The following is a 12,128-nucleotide window of genomic DNA, read 5'->3' as shown; positions in this document are numbered from 1 at the left end:
AAGTCCCCGATGAATAGTGGGAGGACCCCTGCGTAGAGTGCCCTCCATCGGGGACCCCCGCCTCCTCCGGACGGCAAGATGGTACGCCATAGCGTGTCCGGACGGCCGGCGAGGATGGCAAAGTTGAGGGTGTGCAGGAGCAGCCCGTACAGGAAACCCCTCCGCGCGGAACTGAAAGGCACGGAGGGGATTTCCCGGAGGCGGCTCAAGTTGTGAGGCGCCAGCCCCCGAGGGAGGTTCCGGGGTTTGGCGCCGATGAGGAATTCCGTCCGGACGGGGGTCAGTTCGGACGGGATCTCCCCACGTGCTTGAGCCTCCTCGATGCACCTAACGGAGTCAGGGCCCAGAGCTGTTTTTAGCGACTCGATGGCATCGGCCGCGTGGCGGATGTTGGCAGAATTTAGGCGCCGCGCCAGCGTGTCTGGCGCCATCCAGCCCGCTCCTCCGCCATCGAGCAGGTCCCTGACCCTGGTCACCTCACCAGCCACAGCCCTCTCTTCCGACCGCCACATAAAGCCTCGGCCGTGGAGGTACGGATTCCCGAGCAGCGGTTCCTGCAGGACGGCCGCCACTCCAGCCGGCGGAGAGCTGCGCTTGGTGGAGACTTTGTTCCAGACCCTGATGAGTTCCCTGTAAAAGACAGGCAGCTCCCGGAGGGCGGTCCTGGCACCCCCCAAGTTCACAAACAGGAGCTCCGTGTCATAATTGAGGTCGAGCTGCTGGCGGAAGAAATACCTCGCCAGAGCGCACCACCTAGGAGGGGGCTCGACGTAAAGGTATCTCTGCAGGGTCTGAAGACGGAAAGTCCCCTTGTGCATGAATCACAAAAAAAAAGTTAGTTTGCAGGTGCAGCAGGTAATCAGGAAGGTGAATGGAATGTTTGCCTTCATTGCGAGAGGGATGGAGTACAAAAGCAGGGAGGTCCTGCTGCAACTGTATAGGGTATTGGTAAGGCTGCACCTGGAGTACTGCGTGCAGTTTTGGTCACCTTACTTAAGGAAGGATATACTAGCTTTGGAGGGGGTACAGAGACAATTCACTAGGCTGATTCGGGAGATGAGGGAGTTACCTTATGATGATAGATTGAGTAGACTGGGTCTTTACTCGTTGGAGTTCAGAAGGATGAGGGGTGATCTTCTAGAAACATTTAAAATCATGAAAGGGATAGACAAGATAGAGGCAGAGAGGTTGTTTCCACTGGTCGGGGAGACTAGAAGTAGGGGGCACAGCCTCAAAATACGGGGGAGCCAATTTAAAACCGAGTTGAGAAGGAATTTCTTCTCCCAGAGGGTTGTGAATCTGTGGAATTCTCTGCCCAAGGAAGCAGTTGAGGCTAGCTCATTGAATGTATTCAAACCACAGATAGATAGATTTTTAACCAATAAGGGAATTAAGGGTTACGGGGAGAGGGCGGGTAAGTGGAGCTGAGTCCACGGCCAGATCAGCCATGATCTTATTGAATGGCGGAGCAGGCTCGAGGGGCTAGATGGCCTACTGCTGTTCCTAATTCTTATGTTCTTATGTAATCACATTCAATGTAGGTATTGCTCATTGATTCATAAGACAAATCCACTTAACCGTTGATACTGCTCTTGCCAACACGGTTTGGAAATGTTTTAACCATTCGATAATAATTATTGAGACCCCAAGTGAACAGTTAAGAGGTTTGGCTTGCTTCAGTGATGTAACTTTCTCAACTATTCCATTTTGACCCTCGGCATGTGTGCGTACTTAGCCACAGGTTGAGACATCCAATTACTTTGCAAAGCATTTACAAATAGAAAGATTTTACTGTTTTTAGCTTTAGCTGAAGCATTGATAGCTGCATCAAGAGGCTTTATCTTGTCAGTCATATCCAAGTGGGGTTTGTTGCCTCAAATAAATAGACATCAGAGTCATGATATGACCTTGTGGCTTTAGCAGTGAATGAGCCAGCACGTCCCAAAAATTACTCATCATTTATGTACATATTTATCCTTTAGGCTTTCAATCCTGTTCTAAAACAGCTCCTGATCAATTGTTTGTCTTGACTGCTGATTGATGCTGTCTCCTGGGTCAGACCATACACTATTGGATGTCGATCATTCAGCCATGAGGTTCCTGCTCTTCAGAACTCTCTTTCTAACCATCTCTCCTTGCTTTCTCTCATTCTGCCTTCAACGTTTTCACAAATGGTATTGCACAACATCACTTCACAAAGACAAGTATAGCCATTCTATGCTATGGCATCCCGAACCAGTCAGGCATTATGTCCATTTGGAGCAGATGCAGGGCCGGAAATTGCCCTTTTTCGTTAAGGCCTCCGATCACCAATTTTTCATGGAATGGCCATCGTTCGTGCAATTGCCCTCGAGCGTTTTCCCGGCGGTGACCATATCTACCCCCACCACCCACTTCCGCCCCGCTGCTGCCAAAGCTTCTTCAGTGCGTCCCGCCCCGGAAGCGAAATTCAGCTGAGAAGTTCTTCTGACAGCTTTCTCTGTCAGTGCACTGTGTTAGAAATGGCGGTGCAGCTGCCATTAAAGGGGAAGTCGCACTACCACGGCCGCCAAATATTCCCCCAGGTTCAGCCAGGCCGCCAATAGACAGCCAGGCACTCCCACTTGGGTGCCAGACCACCGGCCTGGCCAAAACCCTCCCTTGTGGCCAGTGGACCTAACTAAAATCAGCGATCCTCGATTTTTACCTCTTAAAAATCTTAGGCACTCGGGAGTCTGATGAGAGGAGAGGGAGAGGGACAGCACGAAGCTCTCCACACCCACATTCCTAACTAGCAGCTCGAAGCTAATTAGAGGTAATTGGCCTCGAATTATCCAAACTGCTCGCCTCCTTCCCCCTGGGCTAAGCCAGTCTATCAGCATCACAAAGAATTTTTAAAACCACACATGTTGCAATCGGGAGCTGGAGTTGTCCGTCACCAGGAGCCATGGTGCATCTACTTTTATCTCAACTTTCTCTGTTTTCACCTCCAGCCCCCAATTCGCCACCCTTTCAGATGGGTTTCAGATGGATTTAGTGTCCACCACAAGAAGCGGCCAAATCACCTTTGCACTAATACACAAGCTCTCTGCAGTGGGGGCTCTATATATCCAATTCCCTTTTGAAAGTTGTTATTGAATTCAGGCAGTACATTCCAGATCATAACAAGTCACTGCATTGAAAAAAAATCTCCTCATCTCCTCTCTGGTTCCTAAATCTGTCAGTGGAAACAGTTTCTCCTTATTAACTCTAACGAAACCCCTGATCATTTTGAACATCTCTTTTTAAATCTCCCCTTAACCTTCTTTGCTGGTAGGGCGGGTAGGGTCACCCCCATTATTGTACTGTTTGACAATCTAGTGCTGGCTGGAAGGTATCTAAACCCATCGTGTACTCAAAAAAATTCATTATCTCCTCTTCCCTCAACCATAAACAGACAATAGAAAAAACATCAAAACTAATCTATAAAATCTGTTTTCCAGAATCATAGAATGACAGCACTGGAGGATATTGAGATCGTCGTACCTGTTCCACCTCTTTCAAAGAGCTGTCCAATTAGTGCCACTCCCCTGCTCGTTCAACATACACCTGCAAGTTAATTCTCTTCAAGTAAATTTACCCAATTCTCTTTTGAAAGTTATCATTCTACCTGCTTCCAACGCCCTCTCAGGCTGTACATTCCAAGTCACAACAACTCACCGATGAATCACCGAGATAAACGTGTCCTTTTCAGAATGGCAGGCAGTGACTAGTGGAGTGCTGCAGGGCTCAGTGCTGGGACCCCAGCTATTTACAATATACATCAATGATTTAGATGAAGGAATTGAGTGTAATATCTCCAAGTTTGCAGATGACACTAAGCTGGGTGGCAGTGTGAGCTGTGAGGAGGATGCTAAGAGGCTGCAGGGTGACTTGGACAAGTTAGGTGAGTGGGCAAATGCATGGCAGATGCAGTATAATGTAGATAAATGTGAGGTTATCCACTTTGGTGGCAAAAACATGAAGGCAGAATATTATCTGAATGCTGACAGATTAGGAAAAGGGGAGGTGCAATGAGACCTGGGTGTCAGGTACATCAGCTATTGAAGTTTGGCATGCAGGTGCAGCAGGAGGTGAAGAAGGCAAATGGCATGTTGGCCTTCATAGCAAGGGGATTTGAGTATAGGAGCAGAGAGGTCTTGCTGCAGCTGTATAGGGCCTTGGTGATGCCTCACCTGGAATATTGTGTTCAGTTTTGGTCCCCTAATCTGAGGAAGGACATTCTTGTTGTTGAGGGAGTGCAGCAAAGGTTCACCAGACTGATTCCCGAGGTGGCAGGACTGACATATGAGGAGAGACTGGGTAGACTGGGCCTGTATTCACTGGAGTTTAGAAGAATGAGAGGGGATCTCATAGAAACATATAAAATTCTGATGGGATTGGACAGGTTAGATGCAGGAAGAATGTTCCCGATGTTGGGGGAGTCCAGAACCAGGGGTCACAGTCTAAGGATAAGGGGTAAGCCATTTAGCACCGAGATGAGGAGAAACTTCTTCACTCAGAGAATTGTTAACCTGTGGAATTCTCTCCTACAGAGAGTTCTTGATGCCAGTGCGTTAGATATATTCAAGAGGGAGTTGGCTATGGTCTTTACAGCTAAAGGGATCAAGGGGTGTGGAGAGAAAGCAGGAAAGGGGTACTGAGGTGAAAGATCAGCCATGATCTTATTGAATGGTGGTGCAGGCTGGAAGGGTCGAAGGGCTGAATGGCCTACTCCTGCATCTATTTTCTATGTTTCGATGTTACGCTCATGTTGCCGCTGGTTGTTTTGCTAATGGCCTTAATCTGTGTCCTCTGGTACTGACCTTTCTACATGGAAGAAGTTTCTCTATGTACAGGGGGTTTAAGAGCAGGGGAGTTATCCCTGGTGTTCTGGCCAATATTTATCCATCAACGAACATAACAAAAACAGATTATCTGGTATCACATTGCTGTGTGTGGGAGCTGGCTGTATGCAAAATGGCTGCCGCGTTTCCCACATTAAAACAGTGACTACACCCTAAAAGCACTTCATTGGCTGTAAAGTCAATGGTCATGAAAGCTGTTGTATAAATGCAAGTCTTTATTCGGAAAAAGTCAAACGCCAGTGCAGCCGATCACACATCAATTTAAAAGCCTGTTTCTAAATTCATTACATTAAAAGACTGGAGATTAAAATAAAAATGCATTTCAAACAGTGTAATTACTTTGGCTGAACTAAACAGAATTATGTTTATGTTTATGTTAAGAACTGCAGGTAAAAGAGAAGAAAAGAAAAAAAGCAGGACCTCACAGGTAGTAATCTCTGGGTTACTGCTGGTGCCATGTGCTACTGAGTACAGAAATAGGGCAGAGAAGATGGATGCATGGCTGGAGAAATCATGCAGGCGGGAAGGCTTTAGATTCCTGAGGCATTGTGAACGATTCTGGGGGAGGTGAGACCTATACAAACCAGACGAGTTGCACCTCAACAGATCAGTATTCTCGCGGGAGGGTTTGCTAGTGCTGTTGGGGAGGGTGTAAACTAGCTTGGCAGGAGGATGGGAACCGGAGAATAGATTCAGTGGAGAGAAAAGCAAAGTTGGAATTAGGCAGCAGAAAAGTAGAAAGTGAATTTGGAAGACAGAGGAAACAAGGGCTGGAAAATAGACAACAAGGAAGTTTGGCACCAGTAAATAGTATATACTTCAATGCAAGGAATACAGGGAATAAGGCAGATAAGCTGAGAGCACAGAGACACTTGGGAGTACGATATTATAGCTATTACTGAGACATGACTGAAAGAAGGGCAGGTATGGCAGCTGAACTTTCCTAGTTACAGAGTTTTCAGACGGGATAGAGAGGGAGGTAAAAAGGAGGGGGGTGTCGCAGTGTTAATTAAAGAAACAATTGCAGCTGTGAGAAAGGATGATATGTTTGAGGGGTCATCAAACAATGCCATATGAATTGAATTGAAGAAAAAAGGGGCGATCACACTACTGGGAGTGTCATATAGACCCCCAAACAGTCAGAAGGAGACAGAAGAAAAAATATGTGAGCAAATCGCTGCAAAGTGCAAAAACTATAGAGCTGTAATAGTGCGGGATTTCACCTACCCCTAATATTAACTGGGGACAAAGTAGTGTGAATGGTACAGAGGGTGCGGAATTCCTAAAATGCATTCAGGAGAACTTCTTTAGCCAGTCTGAAACAAGCCCAACAAGGGAGAAGGGGGTGGTTCTGGACTTGGTTTTGGGGAATGAAGAGTGGCAGATGATAGGGGTATCAGTGGGAGAGCATTTTGGTGCTAGTGATCATAATTCAGTAAGATTTAGGATAGTTATAGAAAAAGACAAAGGTGGATCAGGAACAAAAGTTCTCAATTGGGGTAAAAAACAATTTTGCTCAGCTGAGATGGGATTTGGCCAAAGTGGACTGGAAACGGCTACTTGATGGTAAATAAGTGTCAGAGTAGTGGGAGGCATTAAAGGAGGAGATCTTGAAGGTACAGAGCAAGTATGTTCCCTTGAAAAAAGGGTGGGTCTAACAAAACTCGAGCCCATTGGATGTCAAGGGCCATACAGGGTAAGAGAAAGAAAAAAAGGGAAGCTTGTGACAGATACCGAGAACTCAATACTGCAGAAACTCTAGCGGAGTATAAGTGCAGGGGTGCAATTAAAAAAAGATATCAAGAAAGCAAAGAGAGAGCATGAAAGAATGTTGGCAAGTAAAATCAGGGAAACCCCAAAGATGTTTTATAAATACATTTGGAGCAAGAGGATAACTAGAGAAAGAGTGGGGCTTATTTGAGACCATAAAGGAAATCTGTGTGTGGCGGCAGAAGATGTGGGTATGATTCTTAATGAATACTTTGCATCTGTTTTCACAAAAAAGAGGGACGATGCAGACTTTGCAATGAGGGAGGGGGAGTGTGAAATATTAGACAAGATAAACATAGTGAGAGAGGACGTATTAAGGGGGTTAGCAGCTTTGAAAATGGATAAATCCTCAGGCCCAAATGAAATGTACCCCAGGCTGTTAAGAGAAGCAAAAGAGGAAATAGCAGAGACTCTGAACATCATTTTCCAATCCTTTCTGGTTATAAGTGTGGTGCCAGAGGACCTGGAGGAAAGGGAGAAAGGGATAGACTGAGTAATTACAGGCCAGTCAGCCTAGTCTCAGTGGTGGGAAAATTATTGGAAAAAATACTGAGGTGCAAGATAAATCTTCATTTGGAAAGACATGGATTAATCAAGGACAGTCAGCATGGATTTGTTAAGGGAAGTCGTGTCTGACTAAGTTGATTGAACTTTTCGAGGAGGTAACCAGGAGGGTCAGAGGGCAGTGCGTATGCTGCAGTGTATATGGATTTTAGCAAAGCTTTTGATAAGGTCCCACATGGCAGACTGGTCATGAAAGTAAAAGCCCGTTGGATCCAAAATTGGCTCAGAGGCAGGAGACACAGCGTAATGGTTGATGGGTGTTTTTGTGACTGGAAAGATGTATTCAATGGGGTTCCACAGGGCTCCATGCTGGGTATCTTGCTTTTTATGGTATATATCAATGATTTGGACTTGAATGTTGAGGATATGATTAAGAAGTTTGCAGATGACACTAAAATAGGTTGATAATGAAGAAGAAAGCTGCGGACTGCAGGAAGATATCAATATATTGGTCAGGTGGACAAAACAGTGACAAATGAAATTCAATCCGGATAAGTGTGAGGTAATGCATTTGGGGAGGTCTAACAAGGCAAAGGAATACACATTAAATGGTACGACACTGAAAAGTGTAGAGGAACAAAGGGACCTTGGAGTGCAGATCCACATATCCCTGAAGGTAGCAGGCCAGGTAAATAAGGTGGTTAAGAAGGTATTCTTTGCCTTTATTAGTTGAGGCATGAAATACAAGAGCAAGGAAGTTATGCTTAAACTGTATAATGCACTGATTAAGCCGCAGCTGGAACACTGTGTTCAATTCTGGTCACCACATTACAAGAAAATGTGATTGCACTAGAGAGGGTTCAGAGGAGATTTACGAGGATACAAAAGCAAAATACTGCAGATACTGGAATCGACAAAAGGGCATCGACCTGAAACATTAACTCTGTTTTTTTCTCCACAGGTGCTGCCTAATCCACTGAGACTTCCAAGATTTCCAAGAATGTTGCCTGGACTGGAGAATTTTGGCTGAGGAAAGATTGGAGATGCTGGGTCTGTTTTCTTTGGAACAGAGGAGGCTGACAGGATACCTGATTAAGGTGTAGAAAATTATGAAGGGCCTGAATAGAGTAGATAGGAAGGACCTGCTTCCCTTTGCAGAGGGGTCAACAACCAGAGGGCATAGATATAAAGTAATTGGGGGACGTTTAGAGGAGATGGGGGGAAGTTTCTTCACTCAGAGTGGTGGGGGTCTGGAACTCACTGCCTGAAAGGGTGGTAGAGGCAGGAACCCTCACCACATTTAAAAAAAAATACTTGGATGTGCACTTAAAGTGCCATAACCTACATGGCTACGGACCAAAAGCTGGAAAGTGGGATTAGGCTGGATAGCTCTTGGTCGGCCGCGCGGACATGATGAGCCGAAATGGACTCCTTCCATGCTGTAAATTTCTATGATTCTTTGATTCTATGTATTCGTTATGTCTAACAGAACTAAAGACAAAAAGATCGACCTCATGTTTATGTTGAGAATTGAATTGCAGGTAAAAGAAATGATATGTATTCCTTGTGTCTATCAAACCAAAAATGATCAACGCAGAAGAATAAAATAGAAGCTTAAAATGATTCGTAACTTCGAGTTAAAACTTCTAGTACAGTCCTTACTTAGGCAGACGGAACACGATCAAAGCACTGCTTTAGAAGCTCTGCACACAAGCTTTGTTTCCAATACTGTTGCTTCTGTTACTGAAGCCTTGGATAGCTTATGGATTTTTGCACTATCTATTTAGCACATTTAACCAATGGGCAGTCCCAAGAGTTGCACAATGACTCAGATATTAACCCGTCACGGGAGTGCAGTGGATGGGTGGGGTGATGGCAGGCGATGAATGCGCAACTTCGTGGGACAGGTAGGTCTGACTGATTTTACCGGTCAGGCTTCAGTATCATTTTACTTCTGAAGTTCGTGACTCCACTGCACGTGAGCGGGCGCTACATGGACCCACATGATGTGATTCCCCGTTGACTACTTAAAGTTAAGAGGTTAAACGGAGGAGAAGGTTTGGAAGCAAGGAGATTCTGCAATACAAGGAGAAGATAGAGATGGCTGCAAGGCGACCGAAGGCTGCCCTCTCCATTCATGGACGCTTCCCTGGATGTTCCACTAGATGTAGTCAGGGTCATGAGGGAGGTCATCTTTCCCCACAGCAGAAGAAAGAAAAAGCCTGCTCCCAAAACAAAGAAGGCATGGCTGGAGTTGGTACAGGAGGTCAGTACCAGCAGCTTCACCATTAGATTGTGGATACAGTGCTGCAAATGCTTCAATGACTTAACGAGGTCAGGAAAGGTCAGCAAATGTAAGGCTGCATCGACACCCTGCAGTGCACTCCCTTTCACCCTGTCTGGTCAATCATACTTCATTCAGAGCACTCCTCACACCCATTTTTTCTTTCATCAGCACCTAATGTTCTGTTTACATGCACACACTCAAGATTACTCCACATACATCCTCACCTCCCACTTCCAATCACTCAGCTGTAGACTACACCACCTCGGCATAGGTGGCAGAAGCCTGGGCTGGCTGGATGACAGGCAGCGCCAAGGGCAATGGTGGAGTCATTATGATGGGACCTGGAATAAAGTTATGCTGAGAGAGCACAGCAGAATCCTGCTCCACTGACCCACTGCTATTACCCCGGGGCAGCATCTCAGCATTTCTAGCAATCTGTTGGGAGCACAGATTGCTGGCCTACTGAGACACCATGAAAGCCTCTGCTGATGTCATCACCATGTACAGCAACGCCTTTTCTACTCGTGATGGTCCCTTTTAATGCACTGCAGCAGAAATTGACCAGCGCCCCGAGAGGCCGCTGTGGGCGATCCCCACGCCAACCTCGTGGGTCGCGAACCAGGGTCACCCATCGCAAGGCGAACCTTAAAGGGGTGGTGCACTGCGTCACGTGCTGCCTACTTTAATTTTATCCCCCTTATAGGTTGGGCTGTTTACCGCTCCTTTCGTGGTATCTGGGACCGGTAGTGCCCCAGGCCGCTGCGCTTTTGACGATGACGTCCTCGCAGTGCACAGCAACCTGTTTTCGCTTCGTGGCGGCCTGCTTTCGCCCCATGGCAGAAATTGGGCAGTGCCCTACGAGGCTGCCGTGCGCCATGTCTGCGGCAACCTTGCGGGTTGCAAACCGGGCCGCACTCTGCTCGCAGGGTGAAAGTTAAAGGGAAATTGCACAGCGCCATTTTTAATTTTCGCACGACTTACCAATCCGAACTCCGGGAGTTTTTCTGCGGCGTCCTTGCCACGATGGTGCAGCCTGGCACTCCACTTCGGCGTCGGGCTGTAGCCATGGCACCCCGCAAGCTTGCCCTTTACTGCGTATACACCAAAATCTACACTGTTCTGATCGGTTTCCATCCACTGAAGTCTTTGATTATCATTGGCCCATCCTTGGATTTACATGCAGCTGCAATGTGTCCCCTTACTTTGGCACCAGTAGCATCTTTCCCACCTGAACCAACACTGTTGTGTGGTATGGTTACCATCACACCTATGAAATCTATTCTCCCTGGTTTCATAACACTCGCTCCGATTAGGGCCACCCTTCTCTGCGTTTCTACTGCTACTACTGCCGGTCATGGGCGAAATTCCTTAATATTTTTCACTGCCATCTCCATGGGGGTGTCTTTTTTGCAAGCTTTCTCAAGAGAGATCATCCATACCTAACAATTTTGATTGGCTGCATGCACATACAAATTTATCTCAAAGAGCCCTATCTAGGAATCCTCTAAAATTGCAGTGTAGACATCATTTTCTGATGGCAACAATGTATCCACTGATGGTTTCATTAGGTCTTTGGTTTCTCATTGCTATTTCTAAAAGCTGTGGATACTATAATTCTCTGCACCAATCATGACTGTCAGAATAGCTTTCATCTTCTCGTGCACTGCTTGATTCCTTATTTGTGAATTTGCCGCATCTGCTGGGACCTCATTGACATGCTTAGCTCTTTTTTAAAAAAAAAACATTTGCAATCTTTCACTGTAGGATCTAAATGATTCCTTTATTCTTGTCAAAGGCTCCCAAATTACTGACATAACTTGTCGCATTCATATTGCCTTCTTAGCTTAATATTCTTGAATTGCTTTTCAATTACTCTAAATGGCTTTCCACAAGCTCTTTTGTTAGTTCAATACTCACAACAAAAAATTGTACAACCAGACCCTCCTTCGGGAATCACGCTGCCAGTATATCTCCTTGCTGTGCTCCAATTGCATGTGCCTTCTCATAAAAGGAAATTCCACCAAAAATGTCTTCATGAAGTAACTCCCATCCTCGTCACCATTTTGTAATGTATTTGCTTCTTGGGTTCTTTGCTTAAGAATTCATAGCAACACATTACTATTAAGAACTAGTTGGTTTATTAGCAAAGGTTTCACAATCTCACTTACACATTATTTGCTCATCCACCAGGCTCACAACCATCTGCCTCATCTTGGATTTCCTGAACCCAACTGGCTGACGTTTTATTGAGTGACTGGCTAAGCCACTCACAATTCAGCAGCTCAACAAACCTGTGAGCATACTCACAGGCCCATACATTACACCCAGCATAAGTGATTGTTATCTCTTGAGGCACATTTAAGGTTATGTTTGGATTGATGGGTTGACTCTGTTACTTTAAGGTAGATATAACTCTCTGTTGTTAAAATGAAGACTACTGCTTATAGGTGCATGAATGGAAATATCCACGGGATCTGTAGAATCTTGTATTTGTCATACTTTTAACTTTCGGTCTATTAAGTGCTGTCAGACCTTTATGCATTCAAGATTCTCTTTGCAAATTTTTGCAGTCTTAATTTCACATATTAAAAATAATTTTTGTGTAAAGTAATACCAAAAATGCATACTCTTATACAAAATAAAAACACAATGCAGAATATAGCAGCAAATTTAGTTAAAATGCATTTACAAAGTTCTGACTT

The 12,128-nt window shown here is 45.5% G+C and overlaps 1 pseudogene; it reads right to left on the bottom strand.

The window, feature by feature from the left end:
* The window catches only part of LOC139234102 (beta-1,4 N-acetylgalactosaminyltransferase 2-like), a 31,848-nt pseudogene extending 21,355 nt beyond the window's left edge, over positions 1-10,493 (bottom strand).
* Between the last annotated feature and the right edge of the window lie 1,635 nt (positions 10,494-12,128).

This window comes from Pristiophorus japonicus, chromosome 21, assembly GCF_044704955.1.
Source record: "Pristiophorus japonicus isolate sPriJap1 chromosome 21, sPriJap1.hap1, whole genome shotgun sequence".
Taxonomy (NCBI): domain Eukaryota; kingdom Metazoa; phylum Chordata; class Chondrichthyes; family Pristiophoridae; genus Pristiophorus; species Pristiophorus japonicus.
The sequence above is the reverse complement of the archived record's forward strand: the minus strand, read 5'-3'. Positions and strand labels throughout refer to the sequence as shown.